Raw genomic sequence first — 18,193 nt, forward strand, 5'->3', positions numbered from 1 at the left:
ATATAACACTTGCAATTTACTTTTATCTATGTGACACTTTTATTAATGTTTGCCTTCTCAAAATTAAATTCATGGAGGCAGAGCTCCTGCTTGTTTTCACTCACCATATGATTCTCAGAGCCTAGCACCGTGACTGGTTCATAGAAGAAATTCAATAAATATATGTAAATAAATAAACAGGTAGATGGTTAAATAATGTGACTGGCTGCTGTGAAGGATACTAAGAAATCTGGTGGACAATGGAAAGCAATGAAACATTATGAACAGAGTAATACACGTAAGTGGTGTGCTTTAAAATAATTATTGCCATTGTATGACAGATTGAAAGAAACCAAGGCAAGTTAGGGAGCTAATGTAATACTTAAGAAAAGCACCACTGTGACTGATGGTAAAAGGAATCGGAATGAAAGAAAGAAATAGATTAATAAAAGCAAAAAGTAAGGGACTGATAACCAAAGATAAATTACAGAGGAAATAATATAATATATATGTATGTCCTAAGGCCCTGATGCTTTCTCTACCTCCAGTATTCTAGTGATGGTTTAACATGTTCAAAATAACAAGGTACTGTAATATATGGAGCATGATTTTTTAAAATAACTACAAAACTAAGTTCCAAATACACTTTGCATGCGCACACATGACAGAGTATTTTTCTAAAAAGATACACACTGCTGTTATCAACTCTAATGTATAATTACACATAACTGTTAAGTAATGTCCCCAATTATTCAGAATCTAACAGAACATTTAAGCTGAAACAAATTATAAAGCACTAGGTCAGAAGGTTAATTCAAAGCATGCTGGTAAAGAAACTTAAAAAACAAAAATATAGTAAAAGCTCTGTGCATCATTTTGAGGACCATTATTTTCTATGTAACTGAAAGCACTTAATGCTTCAAGCACAAAAACTTATCAATAAACTTTCTACAGTACATTACACCCCATAAAAATAACAATAACCTTTTCTTGATAATTCAAAGAAGTGGGGAGAGAAAAATGTTTAAAAACTTCTTATTCATAACAAATATTGTCCCAAATCATGCAACAAGTTAATGGTGTCAATCAGATATACTGCGCTGAATCATCTCAATCCTCCAACACCTGTTACCTATAACTTAGATTCTAAGGTGTATCATTAATTTATTTTGTTGCTCTCCCCAAATTTAACATTAAATGTATATAAAAATTTTTTCCAATAGCCACATAATTATCTCTCCAGCTTCATGTCATATTCATCTTCGCCATATCTTCATATTCATCTTCATTGCATCATAGAGTTCCAGTATCACAGAGTTTCAATCTAGGTACCTCCACACTGGGGGGCTAGAGGTTCCTCTGAATCCCTTTGGACCATCAGAGGTTAAGCAGAACATGAGTCTTATTTTATAGCCTGTGCTTATGATCGTGACTTGTTTAGCATCTTTAGTTTGAATAGTGTTAATTTCAAGACATATCAAATGCATTTCCTATTTGGTTAACATTAGAATATTTTGTAATCTGCTTAATCAATTATAAATTGCTAGGTGATATAATGCTTCCCTTTAAAAGATTGGCTTTGGACAGATGTTTGTTTCCTCAATAATAGTTCTTTCTTCATAGTTTTAAAAGTTTTACCTCTCATCTCAGAAATCTGGCAGTTTCAACTGTCTTTATTTGCACTACCTGTTGTATGTTAGGTGATCTAATGGTTTTTTGTTTGTTTCAATGCTAATTCAAAAGGTGTATCACCAAAAGGTAATCATTTCCTTTAAAAATTTTTAAGAAATAATTAGGGATCCAAATTTATCTTAAACTTCTATGAGACTTCTGGTTAAAAAAAGATAATCAGATATAATGTGTGAACCATGTTAGGATTCTGATTCAAATAAAACAACTGTGAGACAAGTAAGGAAATCAGGATATAGATTGAATATTAAGATTATTTATTGGATCCCTTCAAATATTAGTTAAACTATAGATAAATCAAATTTAATTAAATTAATTAAAATTTGTTAAAATAAATTAAAATTTTGTTAGGCTATAGAACACTACAGATGTGTATATGGATGGATTTAGATATCCTTATACATTAAAGATGCATATAGGAGTATTTATGGGTGAATTGATATAATGTTTGGAATTTGCTTTAAAATGTTTCCCCAAACAGTGTGTATGGAGGTACGGGCAGAACAGATGAAACAAGACCAATAAAATGTGGATAATTATTGAAGCTCTGTAAGAGTTCTTGAGGTTTATTATTTTCCCTACTTTTGTATATGTTTCAAAGTTCCATAATAAAGTTCTGAAAAATTGGACATATGTGAGTTAACCAAGATGACAGTTAAAAATGCAAGCAATTAAAAGCCTCTGTGGAAAGGAAATGAGAATGGGAAGGAAGTCTTTCTTTTATTACTAGCCCACCTGTAAATGTAATTATTAGCCAAATGTTCATGTTACTTAAACTGAAACACTTCAACTCTTTTAAACGGAATATAAATATTTCACCTGACATGAGGTGCTACCATTTCCCCAAAAATAAGTCCTAGCCAGACAATCAGCTCTAATGTGTCTTTTGGAGCAAAAATTAATATCAGAGCTGGTCTCATTTTACTCTAAGACCAGGTCTTTAATATAATAAATATCATATAATATCATATATCATATAATATCATATAATATCATATAATATAATATCACATAATAGCAGGTCTCATATTAATTTTTGCTCCAAAAGATGCATTAGAGCTGATTGTCTGGCTAGGTCTTATTTTCGGGGAAACACGGTAGCAAAGCAATAATTCAGCCTCAGTGACAGCTAAATGATCCACACCTACGCCTAAATACACAGTGACACGGGCAGTACCAAGTACAAGTCCATCACAGGTTATTTCCTGGCTGAAAGCTAACTAATTTCTCCTGATTTCTGAAATGCTGAAAAGGTAGGGAATGGGTGGGTAATATTTCTTAGAATCAAAGAAATATAGACTTATCATTTGCAGGTGGAAAGAGGATAAGGAAACCTTGATACAAAGAGATTGATAAATTTGTCCCAAGTTACTACAGGTTCTGGAAAAACAAAGACTTAAACTCACGTTCTCCCACTTTGCTACATCCTTGTTACGTATCTGGATTCCCATCTAACGTTTACGTTGTGCCTATACTGCCACCCTACTAAAATCCGTTTTTCTGCTTGATCTTATAGTAAGTAATTTCAGATTGCTGCTTTCTGGGTGGTTCCTATGTCTGCTTACTTATAGCACCACTTTTGCCTATCAGTTTCCTCATCTACAAAACGCGTAACAAGGACATAAACAAAGTTGGCTTAACATTAAAAATTAATCAGTGTAATTCACCGCACTAACAACATTTTAAGAGAAAAATAATATGATCAACATATGCATAAAAAACATTTGAAAAAATTCAATTCCCATTCATGAATTAAAAAAAAAACAAACAAAAAAAAACTCAGCAAACTTGAAACAAAGAAAAATTTCCACAACCTGATAGAAATATACAAAACAACCTACAGGTAACATCACACTTGCATGGTAAAAGGTTTCATTCACCAACCCATCCTCCAAGATAGGGAACAAGAAAGACAAAGATGTCCACTCTCACCATTTCTACCAGTATATTAAGGCAAGACACAAAGGTGCACAGATACTGGAAATGAAGTAGTAAAATTAAAACTGTCTATATTCACAGAAAACATGGTCTTGTAGGGAAAAAAAAATCCAAGAAATCTAGAAAAAGCTACTTAATAATAAGTGAATTTAGGAAGGTCACAGAATACAAGGTCGAAAAACAAAAATCAACTGTATTTCTATGTACTAGCAACAAATAATCAGAAATTTTAAAGTAAAAAAACCAATTTACAATACCATCAAAATGTATGTGCAAAAATTATACAATGAAAACTACAAACATTGCTGAGAAAAAGTAGACTTAAAAAAATCTGAGATATACCATACTCATGGATCAGAATAACCAATGTTAAATGTCAATTCACTTATAGACTAAAATCAACTTATAGATTCAATATAATCCCAATCAAAATTTCAGCAGGTTTTCTTATAAAAATTAAGCTGATTCTAAATTTATGTGCAAACTCAATGGACCTAGAAAAGACAAAACAATTTTGAAAAAGAAAAAGTTGGAGACTTATAAAGTTATAGCAGTCAAGAGAGTGTTGTATTGGTAAAAGACAGGAATGGAGATCAACAAAACAGAATAGAAAGCCCAGAAAGAGACACAAAAATATGAGGTCAACTGACTTTCAACAAAGATGCCAGGACAATACAATGGGAAAAGGATTATCTTTTCAACAAATGGTACTAATACAATTAGATAATACTGTGCCCCAAAAAATGAACTTTAACACTTTCTTCCCATCATACATAAAAATTCTAAATGAATCATGACCCTAAAAGAGCTCACACTATGAAACTCCTTGAAGAAAATGCAAGAGAAAACTCTTAGTAACACTGGATTAGGTAAAGATTTCTGAAATAGGACACAGAAAGCACAATCTATAAAAGAAAAAATAGATTAAAAGCGTGCTCTTCAAAAGACACTGTAAAAAAATGAAAAGGCAAGCCATAGTAGACTGGGAGAAAATATTTGAAAACATGTATCCAATAAAGGACTTGCATCCAGAATATGTAAAAGATTCTTACAAACTACCCAGTAAAAAATGGGCAAGAGATCAGAACACTCACTTCACCAAACAAGATATACAGATGGCATATACGCATATGAAAAGATGTTCAACATCATTAGTCACTAGGGAATGCAAACAAACCAAAATGAGATATCACTAACACCCACTATATTGTCTAAAATTTAAAAGACTAAAAAAATTCAAGTGTTGGAAGGATGTAGAGCAACTAGAACTCTCATACATTCCTGGTGGGAATACAAAACAGTACAACCACTTTAGTAAACAGTATGGCAGTTTCATATCAAGTTAGATATACACTTACCCTATGAGCCTCCAACTGTGCTCCCAGGTATATACCCAAGAGAAATTAAAACATACGTCCACAAAAGGACTTGTACGCCAAAGTACACAGCGGCTTTATTCATAATAGTCAAAAAAGTAAAAAAACAAAAGTTTTATCTGGTGAATGGATAAGCAAATTGTAGTGTAGCCATACAATGAAAAACTACTCAATAAAAAGGAAGTACTGATATATGCAACAATATGGCTAAATCTCAAAACATATGCTAAGTGAAAGAAGCCAGGCACAATAGACTACACACTATATGATACCATTTACATGAAATTCTAGAAAAGGCAAAACTACAGAGAGAGAGAGAGAGAGGTTTCCAGGGGATGGTGGTAGACATTAACTGCAAAGGGGTCTAAGAGAACTTTTTTGGAATGACAGATATATTTTATATCACTATTGTGCTGTTAATAACATGATGTTTACATTTGTCAAAACTCATCAAGTTTTATACTTGAAATTGCTACATCTTACTGTATATAAACTATAGCTAAACAAACGGAACAATACAACAAAGGAAATATAAACAAAAGCAAAGTTTGAGCACCATATATTTAGTGGCAAAAAAAAAAAAAAAAAAGGAAAGAAAGAAAAGGCTCTAGAATTCATGTCATTGAATTTGGAATCTGGTACTTTATTCTGTACCATGCTGCCTCTGCCTCCTTTCTAAGAGTGACTCTGTAAAGATACAAGTGAGAATACTCATTCTCAGTCTTTTCCATGGGACTCGAAAGATCTGCGTGTGCACGGACACCCCTGCTAGAGAACTAGACTTAATTCTTAGGAGGATAATCTAACTATGTACCCTGTTGTCTCCCACTTAAGACAATGTAACAAAATGGACGAATCAGAGTGGCTTCATTATAAGGGATACTTGAAGTACTTTAAACTGATTAACAATAATTGACTTGCCTGCCCTTCACACTCTTTACGCCTTCCCACAGGCTGAAATTCAGTTGTAGTGTTGAACTAGGATGTGTTGTAAAATCAGTATCAACCACTCAGATAAAAGCAAAGACAGAGCAACAAAGTAGAAGGAACCTGAGGGTCTAGGCAACAGCTTGGAGCGGAACCACCCTAAACAGTTCTGTTTTTGATGTGAGAGGAAAAGAAGTTTTCTTTCTTTTTAAGCCACTATTACTTGTATCCCAATTACAGCAGCTGAACGAGTATCCGAAAAAGTACACCGTTTCAGAAGCTTTTCAGAATCCCTGAAGGTTCAATCAGATGCCTGTCAATATGTTTTGCTTTGTTGTACAAAATACGTATTCAAAGAGGCACTGCATGCGCATTAAAGGCAGGAAAGCACAAATTCTAATCAAACTAATGCTAAATGTGTTTGTGATTTAATAAATAGAAAGCTGGCACCTCTAGGATCAAGTTCTACCCAATTACTCAAAATTTGACTGGATGATATAGATGGAAAGAGCTTCAAATAAAATTTGAACATTTTTCGTGGAACCAAGTGGGTATTTCTTAAATCTCCTTCCTCAAATATAACAGCCTTAGCTCTTATTCTTAACAAATAATAACCAAAAAACCATATAACTAGCATCAGGCCCTTACAGATTTATTTCAGTTTCCTCCTCAATAGATATAAGTTCTAAGACTCAATATTTAGTCCTCAACTTCCTTTCTCTCCCTAAAGTCTTACCTTTTAATAATCATAATCCCCAGTTATTTTTCTGATTATTTCCAAAAAGAACAGTCAAAAATCCAAGGATACCCAAACTGAAATCATCTGGCTGAGAAAACGTATATGAAAGAAATCTGCCTTTTCTAGAATTTGCTGCTTGGGGTTAGAGAAAAACCAATGCACTCTGTTATTGCACCTTTATATTTCTGCCTAGTGTAAGAGTTTTATTAAAAAGGAAGGCATGTACTAAATGCCACTGAATTGTGCACTTTAAAATGACTAATTTTATGTTATGTAAATTTCACCTCAATAAAAAAATATGCAAACCTTAGCAAAAACCAAACCTTTTACCAACCCAGTTAAGGAAAATTCCAAGATAAAAATAGGAGACAGAAGATAAATAATAATGATGGATGAATTCAGAGTCTGATATCCAGAAATAAGAGACATAAAAGGGAAAAAATTGTCAAAGAAATAATATTTCTGAAACTTAAAGAATGAGTTTCGACTGCATGGGGGGTCAGTGCCACTAACCTCCACATTTTTCAAGGGTCAACAATGTATACAAATATTGAATCATTTATGTTGTACACCCAAAACTAATATAATGTTATATGTCAATTGTTATGTCAACTGTATCTCAATTAATACACACACACACACACACACACACACACACACACACACAACTATGTAGCAATGGTGGTCTAACAGTTTCTACTTTGACACCATCTGCACACGTGAAAATTATTGAGGACCCTTAAAAACGTTTGTTTATGTGAGTTGTATCTATCTATTGATGTTTACCATATCAAAAATTAAAAATAAGAAAGTTAAAAAATAAAGATAAAGGCTAACAAATCAAATATTGGGAATCTGTCCATAGAGGGAAATCCGTATATATTGATGGATGGAGCCATGGGAATGAACGAAATTACCCAAGAAGTGCACGTCAAATAAAAAGGAAAAAAAAAAAAAATCTAAGATTAAACCAATTAACAAGTGTTAAGTGACAGGTAAATAAACTAAAATCAAGGATTAAAACAGAACAGAAAGCCAGAGGAAAGCTAGGAGAGTGTAAACCCTGAAGCCAAGAGAAACCTGAAGTGTGTTCAATAAGGCTGGCAAAATACCACATGAAAGAAAAAAATTAAAAATCAACGGCTGGATTTGGAAGATGAGGGAGTCACCAGTGACATTATTAACAATGGTAGAATCAGAAGCCAGATTATAGTAGATTAAAGATTAAAAAGGAGGTAGGGAAGTCCAGGAGCTATCAGAAAGAATTTCTAAATTTGCTATGAAGAGAAAGGCGGAAATTAAGAAAGTCACTAGAAAGGGAAATAGGGTCTGTGGGGGTAAAGATGTTAAGTTTTTCCTTTTGTTTTATTTCATGTATTTAGAACGGGTGAACCACGGAGGTAGAATTGTAAACCATCACCACTACCTAATTTCAGAACATTTTCATCATCCCAAAAAGAAACCCCATACTCAGTAAAATCTCTTCTTACCCCCAATCCCTAGCAACCACTATTTCTGCTTCTATGGAATTGTCTATTCCAAACATTTCATAGAAATAGAATTGTGCAGTAAATGGCCATTGGTGCCTGGCTTCTTTCACTTAGCGTGTCTTCATGGTTCATCATGTTGTAGGGTGTCTCAGAATTTCATTCCTTTTTAAGGCTGAGTAATATTCTATTCTATGACATACCACAGTTCATCAGTTGATGGACATTGTGTTGTTTCTGCTTTTGGGCTACTGTAAGTAATGCTGATACATTTTCTATGAACATGTTTTCATTTCTTTGGGGCACTTACCAAGAAGTGGAATTTTGGGGTCATAGGTTAACTGCTTAACTTCTTGAGGAACTTCCAAACTATTGTCCACAGGATCTGCATCATTTTACATTCCCATCAACAATCTCCGAGGGCTCCAGTTTCTCTACACTCTCAACATTTGTTATTATCCATCTTTTTTGTTACAGCTATTATAGGTGTGAAGTGGTATCTCATGGTTTTGATTTGAATTTCCTTAATTTCCTCAACGACTAATGTTGGTGAACATCTTTTCATGTACTTATTGGTCATTTGTTTATCTTCTTTGGAGGAATATCTTTTCAAATCCTTTGCCCATTTTTTAATTGGGTTGTCTCTTTATTTTTGTATTGTAATTGTTCTTTTATATTCTGGATACTGGGCCCTTATCAGATATACGATTTGTAAATATTTTCTCCTATTCCATTACTGTCTTTTCTTGATAGTATCCTTTGAAGTATTAATATAAATATTTTTTATTTTGATGAAGTTAAATTTATCTAATTTTTCTTTGGTTGTGCTTTGGGTGTCATGTCTGAGAAACTGTTGCCTAATCCAAGGTATGAAGATTTACACTGTTTTTTTCTTCCAAGAGTTTTAACTCTCACATTTAGGTGCCCACCCATTTTTATTTCATTTTTGTATATGGTGTCAGGTAAGAGTCCAACTGCATTCTGTTGTATGTGGAATATTCAGTTGACCAGTACAGGATCATGTTCAATTGTCCATAATCTTTTTATTGAAAAGATTATTCTTATCTCATTAAAGTATCTTAGCTCCCTTGTTGAAAATCAACTGACCATAAACATTATGTGTTTGTTTCTGGACTTTCAATTATATCCATTGATCTATATGTCTGTCATTATATAGCACTGTACTTTTTTTAAAAATCCCACACACTAGAGTGCAAAGAGCAATAGACTTGAAATGAAAAGAAAAAAGCCAATCATCAAGTCCCAACTCTGTCTCTTAATTGGGAATCAACTATACTAAGACTGATTTTTCTTACTCTCACAGACTTGGGAATTGAGTTGTGAAATTATCTTATAAACAATAAAAAGTAACACAATTAAGTTTTATACATATTTTTGAAATGATTATGCTCAACCTCAAATTATTTTGGCATCCAGGAATAAAGTAAAGTAACAGCAAGAATCTTTCACAATCTGTTTCTAAGAAACAGCGTCTAGTACATCGTAGGCCCTCAATAAATATTTATTGAGTGAAATTAAAACCACTTTCCAATTTTTTTTTGTATTTTTTAATTCATTTTCTATGATTTAAGATTATGAGGAAACAATTTATAAATTTAAAATCATCACACTTCAGGTTCTTTAGCAATTATTTCCTTGGGAAAAAAAAAATCAATTAAGTTTTCCTTAGCCTAGTTCTAGCTTTTAAATATTATCCAGTATAAGCACTTAGGATTCTCCTCATATGATATTTAATAAGGAAAGGAAAATTAAGAAATTATTAAAGTCAAAGCGAAATCTATAAACTTTAGTAACAATCTGCTTTATTTAGTTGGTAGTTCCTACAGTTACCCTTATAGTTACAATGTATACCGTTCTAAATCTATAAAGAAAACATTTTTTGGGTTCCAGTAGTTTAAGATTAACATTTGTTCAGAGGAAAGAACAATTACTTGGCAATCAGCAGTATGGAAACAATTTCTTTAACAAAGTTTTATTCCAACAAATTTCAAAGGTGAGGTCTTTCTAATTTTTTAAGAACTGTGTTGAGGTATAATTACCTACCATAAAATTTGCCCATTTAAAAAGTGTCTAATTATTTTGAGTAAACTTAAAGTTGTACAACCATGACCACCATCCAGTTTTAGAACATTCACTGCATCCCAAAGGGATCCCTCCTGCCCATTTGCACTCAGTCCCTAGTCCAACCCCAGGCAACCACTATCTACTTTATGGACATTCCATAAAAATGGAATCATACCATATATGGTCTTTTGCATCTAGCAAAAAAGGTTTATCCGTGTTGTAGCATATCAGTAGTTCATTCCTTCGTATTGCTAAATAGTATTAGAAGTTTCTTTATTTTATGCCTAATATAAAACAACCCACAAACAATTGTGTTCTCTTTTATAAGGAGATAAAAAAAATCTTCTCCTTGTACATACTACATTCTAAAATCCAAATCTGATCAATTTCTCAACTAAAATCTCTTCACTGGTTACCATTGACCTATAAGGTAAAGTCCAAGTTCTTTGGCAAAGCATACACAATGGGCCATGCCAATCTGTCCACTCTCATTTCCTGCTACTTCTTTCCTAAACAATCTGCCAACTATCAGAACAGAGGTGTTTACATATAGTTCCCCCAACGCTCTATCATCTTTATGTCTTTGCACCCATCTACTTCACAAACTTGAATTAATCTTTCAAAGTACAAGTTGAGACATCATTTCCCAGTGCCACACTCACTTTCTCAGCAGCTTGTGCTGTAATCATCTGACTTCTTATGCCATGCCATAACTGTTTACCTATCTCGCTTGAAAACTCATGATCTCAGCACCTGACCTTGTATTTGAATCACTGGAGTTCTGTAAGCATTTATTCAATTGAAGTAAATACATTCTGACCTTTGGCATTCTTCTGCTCACTCCTTTAAGGAAGATCAATTGCCCTCTAAAACTGAACAGAAGTTAGTATACCACAATTTCAAGGGCTAGGGCAGTGGTCTACAAAACAGGGTATACTACAGGGGTCAGCAAACTATGGCCCACCAAGCAAATCCAGGCCACAGTTTGTTTTGGCAAATAAAATTTTATTGAAGACAGCCACACTCATTCATTTAAAAAAATTGTCTGTGGTTGCTTTTGCCTCACAACAGAACTCAGTAGTTCCATCAGAGACCATATGGGCTGAAAGCCTAAAATATCTATCATGTGGCCCTTTACAAGAAGTTTGCCAACCCCTCTATACAATACAGCATGATGCATGGTATGGAGGAGAAAAAACATCAGAACTTCCTTTGTATAAGCTTTTTAACCTCATCTATTTAAATTTCTGTTTTTGCATGTTTTCTAATATTAATACAGCAGAGACATATAATATCTATATGGAAAAATGTGCACATATTGGGAATGGTACACGCCCATATTATTGTTTTTTCTAATATAGGTGACTCTATTTAAAAAAAAATCCCTAGAAGGTCTTAGGACAGGTTATAGAGTTTGAAAATTTAGTAGTAAATGTTATTATGTAAACAACTGGAATCTGTAAGTGCTTAAAGCACAGAGAAAAAGGCCTATAATTAAATGTTTTGCAAACAAAAAAGCTCAAAACGTCTCTACAGAATCTTTTCATGGGGCTAAAAACGTTATTGAAATAATGTAGGCAGTATTAATATCCTTCAATTTGAATGGAATAAAACATGAGCTACATAAATTCAACTGCTACAAAGATGGCTGTTTTTTTCAAATTATTAGAGAACAAATCAAATGCAAATTTGTCCTTCCATATCCTGAAGCCCAATTGCCTGATATATAACAGGTACATGATAAAATATATAAATGAAAACACCTGACTAGCTAAATTTTTTTAATCCATCTTTACTTAACAACATAATGTGATTTTGCAACCAGTGTTCTTGATCTATGATAGTAGGAGGTTTCCATTTAGGTCACTAACCTCAGGTTCTGAAGGGCCCAGGAAATACCGAATTCCTCCCTTTATAGATCTTAAGGTTAAGAGGTTGGTTTCTAATATTTTCAAAGTTGGAGTCTGAGTATCACCAACAAATTTATAAACTAAAGTTAATTTACCAATTGCACCTGGACTTGTCAGGTTAGGGATGTCATTCTATGTTGAGTCATATTCTCCAACAAATAGTCACAGCCCCCGAGAGAACTACACTCTACTCTGCTCACCTTCAAGGCTCTTTCTGAGGCCTTCCGAGATGACTAGCATCAGACTTTTGAGGAAGGCTAGCCATTAGACAAGGCTTTTCCCCACGATCTGACTGCTTGAAGTGACATCCAGGATCAGGTCGATCCTGTATCCAGGAATCATGACCCTCCCTGAGGCACCAGTCAGTGCACTTTGGCACTTCTTGAAAACCACTGGACTGCTCCTTTAGCTGAAAGGAAAAAAAACATCAAAACCACAACAAACAAAACAAAGGGGGAAAATATCAGTACTTCAACCTGAAAAGACAGAGCGTGGGGAAAAATATACCAAAATAGCCTTGTTTAGATCAAAATGTAGCCTTGCCTTGTTGTAAAGATCATAGTTTCAATATTGTTCCAGTCACTGAACAAAGTTTATTCCTAATATACAAATCTGAAAAATTTTTAATTTATTGCATTATATCTGAAAAGAACTGAAAATGGAAATTACATAAAACAATTTTATAGAATACAGCTAAATAAGTATAATGAAGGCATTCATAAACGACTAACAGCCTAAGGCTTATGTGAGTGTGCCTCACCAAGAGACAAAGTACTCAACTTTTCCATGTTCTCTAATGGTAATCTGATTTAGAGACGCCTGAAACATACCTAACAGGCTGACTTTAACTGAGTTTAATTGGCAGAAAACTGCCAATGCCGTTAAAGCCAATCTATGTACTACTGTTCTTAAATTACATACTGATAAACGGAAAAGGACTTAGGCTTGCATCCTCTTTAGGACACTGATACAAGGTGTACCCCCCCACACACAATGCCCTTGTCCTAGCATTCTGAATTTCAATGTTCACACTTATTTGAAATAAGCAATTTTAAATGTTCTCATCACTATGGCCTAAAATTTAAAAACTTAAAAGATCTGATAAATAAATAACAAGTCTTATTTAATCTGCTTCAAAATAAAATTTTAACTATAGGAATCCAGAGATAAAATTCTACTTATTTCTCTGTTTTTCAATACAAAATACTTTTCCTAGGATATAATGTTAAAAGGCAAGAAAAAAATCTTTGAGGTTATTGTTTTAAAAGTTGGCTCACAATCCTTTAAAACATTTGTACCCTAAAGGATAGATACTTGATCAAACAATTATTTTATATTCTTCTACTACTTATCCAATAGCTCCATTCAGTTAACACGACTAACATCCACATCAATTCCCAAGGTGGCAACCTTGAAATACTACTAGACTGTCTTTTTTTTTTTTTTTTTTTTACTTGTTTGAGAATATGACTCAAGCTATAAACCTCTGTCCCCGAGAAAAATATGCACACACATAGACAGACAACGTGGATGAGATTTCAGGGAATTCACAGAGCCCTCTGAAGCCAAAGCATAGGCCCTGGGTTCAGATTTTTGCCTTCCGATTCAGCACTGGCTTAGTTTTAGCATGCCCCACGTTTTTCCTGAATTGTTGCTGTAGTTTGCCAATTCTTCCCAGTTTACCATCCTTCAATCTATCTTCTTTTACCTAGCTAGCAAAGTAAGTTTATTAAAATGCAAATCTGATCATGTGGCTCATCTGCTAAACATCTTCAATACCTCCTCTGTAAATGCTAAGTCTCCTTAGGGTGGTATCACCTGGCCTCTGCCTACATTTTCAAGCATCCTACCTATTAGGTTGGTGCAAAAGTAATTGCGGTTTTTGCAATTATTTTTAACCTTTTAAACCGCAATCACTTTTGCACCAACCTAATACAATTTCCATTCTCCACTCATAACTTATAGTTGCCCAATACACTGTTCTCATGCCTTCATGCTTTTTGCACAGTTTCCTCTTCCTGAAATGTCATGGCTCAATTCCTTACTCATCTCTCAAAAAGCTCCTCTCTTTATGCTCTTTCAGAACCTTCTGTTTATGCCATGAGATTTATCTCAATGTATTACAAGTGCTTCTTTACTTGCATATCTTCAGACAGTATGTTTTCTAGGGGCAAGAGCCTTGTTTAATTCCATCTTTGTGTTCCCAGCACCTAGAACATACTAGTGCTAAATATAAATGTATGGTGTGCCACTATTCTTATTTGCAACCAGTTACTATGCATCACAAAAAAAAATTATTGCTGAATTTAATCTAGAATATCCTTTAAGAATTCAAAATTTGAAAAATTCATTATGGAAGAGTATTTTAGCAGCAACTCCCGAAAGCAAGTGTTAACTATCACCAATTCTTTATAAACTGTCCTCATCTCGGTCACACATATATATGTGTGTGTGTGTGTATACATACATACAATATATATAATGTCTATTATGGACCTCCAAACCAGGAGCTAAAGCATAAGGATACAGAATACTATGTAGTCCTTTGGATAAAAACTCCTAAACCTGGGATAGCAAGCACATGACAGAAAATATGCAGTAATTATTCCTCTTTTCTTACCCTTTCCTCCTTCACCCCACCTCACACTCAGGGTCTAAGAGTCTGCCTCAATACAGCAAACCATAAGCAGTAACTACAGACTGACTACAGTCAGCACAGAAGTTAATATTTCAAAACTATCCAATAACTGATTCTAAACCACATCAAACACAATAAAAATATTCACAGGAGACCTATTCCATATCCCTTGGAAACCCATTCCCAAGTTTAACAATTCTAAAGATCAAGAATTAATTTTTATCTTAAACAAAATATTTTGCTGACCTGGTGAGTCAAAAACAGTTTTAAATTGTTAAAAGTTATTCATTTTCACATGTATTTTTTGTAGTTTTAAATAGATATATTTGCAGATATACTGTGTTCTAAAACTATAGTTTCCAAATCTGTGCATGGGAATCAACTGGGACACTTCCAAAAACACACATCCCCAGGTCTCTGCCCAGATAAACTGAACCAAAATTTCCCGAATTAGAGCTAAGAGGCATGTGTATTTCATAAAACACATAAACAGGTAATTTTGATGCAGCCATTTGAAAACTACTGTTCTAAATATCACAGTTTACATGTGGAAGAGCTAGAATCAACAGAGTAATAGAAACATCTCTAAACAGAAATTTTCCTCACACGTGTAGTGTCTCTTATTGCCTATGGGTTCTGAAGGCTAATACATGCAGGGTGAAGTTGCTTCACCCTCAGAATAAAAACTGTTTTGATATATCTTAACCACAGATTTCTAGATACTAGTTATTTTACCATACAGCTTCATTAAAGAGTAATCACCCAGCATTTCTTTTTAATTATTCTATTGTAGTGTTTGTCCAGGGGCAATCCTTAAGAGTTTTTCTTTACACATGACCTTGAAAAAAGATATATTCAATAAAAGTACTGTAAATGTGAATTGTTCAAAATTCACTACAGATTTTAAATTGAAATATTTCATCAACTTCTTTTAATTATGCATTTCTATTATGCATATTTTCAATATACTAATAATTGCAGATGTATACATTTCTATAGTACATCAGAAGTAATAAATCCAGGAGTTGAGAGAACAGGGACAAAAATATGGGTAAAAAAAAAAAATACAAATAATCTGCACCCAAATTCTTGGAAAGCAGAGTTGACAGAGTCTAACATACACAGCAACGTTCGTTGTACATATGTTTAGAACAACTGAATCACAAATCAGTAAGACAAGAGCGAATCTTGATATTGCTACTGAGCCCCTACTAATAATATAGAAAAGGCACCATTACTAAGGAATAAACACGAAAACTCAGAAACACATTTACACACAGATCTGTTTGACACATTCTATCATACTACAATGATATCCCTCAAGATTTCTTACTGGTCTTTTTAGAAAACAAAGAGAAAGTACCCCATAATTCTAAGTGTCAAGGGGAAAAAATAACTATTTTAAATATGTGTTTAAAAGTCTTTAATGACACAATTTAAATAGTTTGCCAGCTTTTGGCACATATTTTTAGTGATTTTAGTGGAATAAAAACATTTTATGCAGAAGAAGAGAGATGTGGTTTCTGAATTATTTCAGATACCAGAAACAGATTTCAATAAATTCCAGAATGCCTTTTAATCAGTACATATCACAAAAAGTTAAATACAAACTATAATTATAGATCCTAATTACATATTATCCTTGTAAAAGGTAAAACCATTCACATTGCCCAGCATGATACAGAAAAGTCACTCGTACCCATCAACTGACCAATGAACTTCGGCATCACCTTTTGAGAACTGAGAAGTTGAAAGATCACAATCGGTAGCCACTTAAACATATAGCTGAAATAACTTCTACAAACACATACATGCCCTTTCTGAACACCTGCCAAGAAGCTGAAAAAGTAGTTGTCCTAGGTTATCTTAAAAAGCTGGGCAAGCTCATTAAAGGCAAAGCTGTTAATGTCAAAAGCCAACAGTTTTTTTGTTTTGTTTTGTTTTTTGTTTTTTTACTGCAAACATCTTCTCTAAAATGTTAGCCTCCAGGGCAATCATAACATTGATAGAGATGCAGAAAGATTCTTCAGCATATAGAAATCTCAATTTTGAAAGATAATACTGCTATTAGCACTTTCAAGGAAGAGAAAAATAACTGTTACACTTTCCTGGAATGTCATTCACCAGTAAGATCATACTGGCAGGATTTCTCTGGCTACTTTGAGCAATGTAGTTTAGGTAGCCACGTGTTCCTGGAATCATAGTACAGAATAGTTTTCCATTGCAAAACATTACTAGAGACGATTATTGCAGGAATAAAGACCAGAAAAAAAATCTTTTTCAATCACGCTAATTATAATATGGCCATTCTATGAAAACATCTGATATATCAGTAATATAACATGACTATTTGGCCACAAGTATGCTTATCAATATCAAAGACTACTATTATGGGGAAAAACAATAAAGTTTTCTTGTGTATCAAGATTCAAAGTCCCACCTAACTTATTCCTCATAATTGAAAATACTGCAAACAACCAATTTTATCAAACAGCGGCAGTTAAAAAGAAAAAGAAGCACAAATACACACATACTTTTTTCCAACTCAAATGGTTATCAAAAGTCCTAGAGAGTTATCAAAAATATTACACTAGAAACACACTCATGAGACCTCAGACATTGGCCTGGACTTTATTAAATGAGACCAAAAAAGATAAAGTCATGAATTAAGGTAAAATGATCATAAACAGCTCAAGATTTTTGTTTGTAATACAAAGCCGCTCCTCTTCTAACACAAGGCTAAGTGATGAACTGCCACAGAGGAAACAGTATCCCTATACTATTTTGACAAACAAAGTATAAGAAATTGGGTCACCCTGGACGGTATAAACTAAGCCAGGTCAAGAGACAATATGGCACCAAGTTTTTCCATTAACTATTTTCTAGGATCAAAACAACTTTACCAGACATCTTTATAAATTTCACAGATATAAACTATAAGCCACATCCTCTGCCAAATCATCCACAAGATCCTTGAATTTAATCAAAATTAAGTGACTATAAAAATTCACATTACACAGGATTTGACATATGCACAAGATAGGTAATATTAACCCTCCCCTCCCTCTTTGGTGCTCCAATACACTTAGTAGGTATCTCTATTGTCTCATTCATAAAACCATCTAATAGGTGATCTCCCTCATAAAACGCTGAACTTGAGAACTGGAAACCCACCCTATTTACCATGGTTATCCTCATTGACTAGAAATGCCGTTGTATTAAGTCATCCAAGGTACACTGAGTGAATAAGAACATAATGCCTACGTCAAAATTGCACGGAAAGCTGAAGTAGACAGACAAGAAGTCAGGTAAATAGAAGGTAAAATTTAAGAACACATAAAAACAGAATCAGAGAGGCAGTAGGTATATCAGGGGAAAGCACTGGTCTGGAAGGGCTGGAATGTCTCTGGAATTTAGATAAATTT

At 33.7% G+C, this 18,193-nt stretch overlaps 1 protein-coding gene across 3 annotated transcripts in view; it reads right to left on the reverse strand.

Moving 5' to 3' along the window:
• Positions 1-18,193, reverse strand: part of INTS6 (integrator complex subunit 6) — a 92,652-nt gene that overhangs the window by 53,842 nt on the left and 20,617 nt on the right. Inside the window, exon 1 of one of the 3 annotated variants that reach the window (XM_019752156.2) lies at positions 12,331-12,469. The exons of the other annotated variants lie outside the window; for them this stretch is intronic. The gene's annotated coding sequence lies outside the window, so the exon portion shown is untranslated. Of the gene's footprint in view, positions 1-12,330; positions 12,470-18,193 lie in introns of those variants that run through there. 3 annotated transcript variants of the gene reach the window in all.

This window comes from Rhinolophus sinicus, chromosome 16 (genome assembly GCF_057876585.1).
Source record: "Rhinolophus sinicus isolate RSI-liver-muscle chromosome 16, RSI-T2T, whole genome shotgun sequence".
In the NCBI taxonomy this organism is placed as follows: Eukaryota; Metazoa; Chordata; class Mammalia; order Chiroptera; family Rhinolophidae; genus Rhinolophus; species Rhinolophus sinicus.